Source organism: Suncus etruscus, chromosome 19, assembly GCF_024139225.1.
Source record: "Suncus etruscus isolate mSunEtr1 chromosome 19, mSunEtr1.pri.cur, whole genome shotgun sequence".
NCBI lineage: Eukaryota > Metazoa > Chordata > Mammalia > Eulipotyphla > Soricidae > Suncus > Suncus etruscus.
The window spans coordinates 14361780-14367367 of record NC_064866.1 but is presented as its reverse complement, the minus strand read 5'-3'; the positions used below and the strand labels follow the sequence as shown (position 1 = coordinate 14367367).

At 35.9% G+C, this 5588-nt stretch overlaps 1 non-coding gene across 1 annotated transcript; it reads left to right on the top strand.

Moving 5' to 3' along the window:
* Positions 1-1930: 1930 nt before the first annotated feature.
* LOC125997686 (U6 spliceosomal RNA) lies at positions 1931-2037 on the top strand. The gene has a single exon (XR_007491723.1). It is a non-coding gene; the product is annotated as a U6 spliceosomal RNA (small nuclear RNA).
* The last annotated feature ends 3551 nt before the right edge of the window (positions 2038-5588 follow it).

Sequence of the window (5588 nt, the reverse complement as noted above, 5' to 3'; positions counted from 1 at the left end):
GCCTAAATTATAAAGTCATTTATAAGTGTAGATGTACTTGAACACGAGCGAGAGAGATTAGTCTTCCACTCAGATCCTGGATTTGGTAGAATCAGCAGCAAACCAAGACACACAGATACTAAATATGCTATTTGATGGTCTTTAGCATATTTTTGTTTGATTTTTTTAAACATATCCCTTTAATAGATACTAATCTAGATATGTTATCTCTGAAATAACAAAGAATAACTTGAGCCATAGACAAATTTTATATCACCCTTTATACTTAGCAATTTAGGTATTGATGACTGACTATTGCTACTAGGAATTTATCTTGAATATCTAGTCATAATCCCCTCCAAAGCAGTTTTTCCTTATTTTTCATGTAATATAGATAGTACTTTTCTGAGAAATATTCTGAAAATGGCATTTTTCTCTCTTTTTACAATTCTATGGAAAGTTTAGACCTCAAGGTTATTCTAGTGATTTGAGTTATAAACAAAATAGAAAATGATCTAAATGGCCTCCCAATGTAGTTTAAGCATGGGTAAGGCTTCCTCTAATAATTTCCCAGATGAGCTGATGATCTAATCTAATATGGCTTTGGGTGAACTGCCCCCCACCATCAGACAAATAATATGAATGTGAATGGCAGCCAATGTTCTCTGGCATTGTGGATCCTAAGAAGAAAGACAATAGTAGTAAACAAATCATAAAGTTGAGTAAGTTGATGAAATATTATTTGAGGTTAGACTAGAGAACTAGAACCAGGAGACAAGCTGCTTCTTGGGCACTACAGCCCTGGCTCTGACATCCTTGAATTAGTTTCACATACCAATGAATCGAAGGTGTACTACAGTCTTAGATACATTAAATAAAAGTGGAAGAAGACAAACATACCTTCCTTACACCTATATCATTGCAGCACTATTTACCATAGCAAGACTGGGAAACAACCAAGATGCCCTTCAACAGATGAATGGCTAAAGAAACTGTGGTATATATACACAATGGAATATTATGCAGCCATCAGAAGAGATGAAGTCATGATATTTTCCTATACATGGATGTACATGAAATCTATTATTCTGAGTGAAATAAGTCAGAGAGAGATAAAGATGCAGAATGGTCTCACTCATCTATGGGTTTTAAGAAAGATAAAAGACATTCTTGCAATAATAACTTTCAGACACAAAAGAGAAAAGAGCTGGAAGTTACAACTCACCTCATGAAGCTCACCACAAACAGGGATGAGTTTAGTTACATTGCAAACTATCCTAACAATGAGAATGTATGAGGGAAATAGAAAGCCTGTCTAGAGTGCAGGTGGGGCGGGGTGGGGAGGAGGGCTATTTGGGACATTAGTGGTGGGAATATTACACTGGTAATGGGGGGTGTCCTCTTATATGACTGAAACCCAACCACAATCATGTTTGTAATAAAGGTGTTTAAATAAAAGATTACTAAAAAAAACTGTGAAAGAAAACATGTCAAATATTTACTGTGAGAATTAAATAATATGTTGCTGTAAAAGTTATTAAATTTAGCAAGCTACAGTGATATAATTTGCAAGTGAAAATAATGGTCACTACTTCTATTATTTTAATTATCAGTATCTTTTATTTATAGCACAGAATGCAAATAATTTGAATTCAGACAGAGCAGAGTTCAAATTTTTATCTCATCATTTATCATCTTTATGAGTTTACCCAACTAAAATCTGAGCCTTGATTATCTATCAAAGGACATCTATTCATTTGAAATTAGTGTGGTTTTGAAGTCAACTATCATCAAAGGCTGGGTCCATAATAATAGACAATAAGCAGTATTATGTTGTTATTATTAGTATTATTATTGATTTTATTTATTGAGTTGGATTGTAAGTTTTGGGCTTTTTTAAGGCAATGACTTCAAATGAATTACTTTTTCCTCTTAATAAAAATGACTCCTCATGCTCACTTCGGCAGCACATATACTAAAGTTGGAATGATACAGAGAAGTTTAGCATGGCCCCTGCGCAAGGATGACATGCAAATTTGTGAAGAGTTCCATATTTAAAAAGAAAGAGTAAAAAAATAAAAACGACTCCACTAGCAACCTAAATCAAAGAAAGGGTATTTAACTTTCATTATTTTACATAACTATTTTAAAGTATGCAAATGACAATAAGAAAATTCCAAAGTTTCCAGAGAATAGCTTCAGTTCATTCATTTTTTTTTTGCTTTTTTTTTTATTTTTATTTTGATCATAGTGGCTTACATATCTTTCACATTAGTATTTTAGGTAAATATTAACATTGAATCAGGGAAATACCCACCACCAAATTTGTCCTCCCCCCTTCCCCGTTCCCTTTCTGCAACCCATATCCCCCACCAACACCCCCTAGGCTGCTTTTGTCTAGCTTACTATCAGGGATCATACATCTGTTTGGTCCTGGTGCCCTCCCTTGTTTCTCCCTCCATTTGAGAGGCTAACCTAGATAAATCGAGTTATGTGGTTTTGTTTGAGGGAAAGAAAGGCAATAGAATGGGGTAAAGATTAAGCAAAAAGAAAATTAAGAAAAATAGATTAAAAATATGCTGAAAATGGAGTCTTTCTAGTGGCTATCAGCCTCAGTTTGAGAGAGGACATGAAAAAGATAATTGAAACACCATAACAATACAAAAATAAATGTCAAATTAAATATCCAGTGAGCCCTACAGCAATAAAGAGAAGCACCACACAATCTGAATTCAAATCATGCCAGAGTGCAAAAAGAAAGAGAAAGATAAGATAAAATAATATAAAATAAGAAAGGAGACATCAACTTCAATATCTATACCAAAATAAAGACATCAAAAAAACAATCAATAAATAAATATATATGTGGAAAAATGATTATTTTGTGCTTTTTTTTTCCTTTTTGTTTTTTCTATTCCCCTGCATAGGCACAGTAATTATTGGGAATATTATAGAGGGAATTCCCTTGGCCTAGGAGATACCAGGGTTTCTCCATCCCTGAAGTATACTGTCATGGGATTAACTATAGACTCCTTGCATGATCATTTACTCTCCCCTCGGTGCTTTTGTGGTGTATGGAAGACTTCTGCTTCGTCATGGATGGTAAAATTAGTCCTCTGTATCTAGAGATCTTGGTGACTGTGCAGCTCAAGAATGGAGCTTATGATGAAGGCTTTCTTTGTAGTTCTAGCAGTTCTGCTTCTTCAGTGTCGTTTTAATTCATCTTCTGTAGTTGGTTTTCTTGGTCATTATGTTGCTCCTAGGATGGAGCCTGGTACAGAGTCTTTCGTTATGCTTCTGGAAGACCCATTGTCCAAGGCATTCATAATACTGCTCTGACGTCAATGTATTCCAGTTCTAAATTGATAACCTGACAACGAGGAAATGGGAACAACTAGATCTAAGAGCAAGGTATCCTTCCTCACCACCCAACGATAAGACAAAATCAGAAGACATGCCACCCTTTGATCTGTGCAAAAACCAAGATAGCTATATACAGATGACTGGTTGTTACAACCAGGACTAGACAGTATGCATCCCGGGACCAACAACAACAACAATAAAAAGCTCTAACCTAGTTTTTGGTCTACAATCTGTTCAACAAAACAAGATCTCCAATTCCAGAGGTCTGACTGAAACAACCTCAAGTGAATGGGTCTTTCAGTTCATTCTTGTTATATCCTTCCTGAAAGAGAGGAGAAATTGGTAGAGACGCGATGCTAATTCAGAAAATTTTGGGGATCATTTTTCTAAGCCAAAAACAGATTTGAGATTTTTGGAGTTTGACGTTCTAAAATGACTATCAATATCTTTAAAAATTGGATATGAATATTTAAACCAAGTGGAGAAATGTAAAAATACTTCACATTTCTGTATAATTAAGGTGGAGATCAGTGGACTATCATAAGCATTCAACCCTGAGAGACCAACAGCAGTCTGCTAAAATCTCTAGTTAAAATCAATAACCCAAGCAAATAACCAGGGGCACAGAGAAGAAATTGGAGAACAGATTTAGCATTTTTAACATTATATTCCCTATAAATACAATCAATTATGCTCTGTAGAGAAGCTCTAGCATAGATACTGCCAGAATTTAAAATTCACACAAAACGTATTCTCCAACAGGTCCTGCACACACACACAGATCCAACATCCTCCAGTAATTTTGCAGAAAGAATCAGCACAGTGGGCTTGGCTCTGCAGCTATTCTCCAGAAGAGAATAATAGTGCTAATACCACCCAGATAATACAGTCTAGAATAGACTGATACCTCTATGGCATTCTCAGAAAGGGAGAGCCAGATTCCCTTTCTTCTTGAACTACAACAACCCAATGCCACCTCTAACACCCTCCAACAGAAAAGGTCCAGTTCTTTGATTAAAATCATATAAGATGAGCAGCTAAATCCTCTCAGGTAAGATCAGACTACAGGGCTAAAATCTTTGGGCATTTTCTTCTAAAGTGGCATGGAAGTGAGTCCTCCTGCACCTATTCCATCACTGGAAATCCTAGTAGCCCCTGCCTATCACTATCATCTTCCTAGTAGAAAAGAAGTCCAGCTTTACCACCATGCTCCAGAAGAAAATCTCTTAGGCCAAGGGAATTCCCTTTCTAATGTCCCCAATATTTACTGTGCCTATGCAGGAAAAACAACTACACAAAATTATTTTTTTATTTATTTATCTATTTTCATTTACTTTGTTGGTATTAATATTGTAGTTGTTGTTTCCAATTTTCATTTTATTTTGTTTTTGTGCCTGTTTTGTTTTTATTTCAGGACCATGGCTATCATGTGGTACTTGTCGTTATTGCTGTAGTGCTCATTGTAATTTTTGTTTGATATTTCTTTTTGTACTGTTGTGGTGTTTCTCCTTCTTTTTCCCTTTCTTCTCTCAAACTGATGTTGAGAGCCTCTAGATGAACTCTGCCCATTTTTGGCTCATTTGATTTTTACCCCATTTTATTGCTTTTCTTTTCTTCAAACAGAACCACATCACTTGAACCATCTAGTTCAGCCTCTCAAATTAAGGGGGAAATAATGGAGGGCACCAAGGCCAAACAGTTGTATGATCACTAAGTAGTAAGCTTAGTAGTAAGGGGACCACTTATACTAGCAGCTCAGGAGGTGAGGATGGGAAATATGAGATACAAGCTGGGAGGGGGGTTGGAGGGAGGACAACTTTGGTGGTGAGAATTCCCCTGATTCAATGTTAATATGTACCTAAAATATTACTGTAAAAGATATGTAATCCACTTTCGTCAAAATAAAAATTATGTAGAAAAAGAAAAAGAAAATAATGACCACCAATACCGGGACCAGGTTGTCTGGTCCAGGCTAATATCTCTGTGGCATTCTTAGAAAGGGGAGGCAGGTTCCTCTTACTATATAAACTACAGCAACTCAACACCATCTCCAAGATCATCAGACATAAAGGGCCTAGATCCATGACTTAACTTTATTAGACTTCCAAGCCACCTAATTTGTTTTAGATCTATAAATTCTGGACCACACAGCTACAAATAGCCTCACAACACCACAACTTTTAGTATTATCACACGAAAATATGATGGGAAAGTTTCATAGTCATCTATCCACCTCCGAAAGCCAA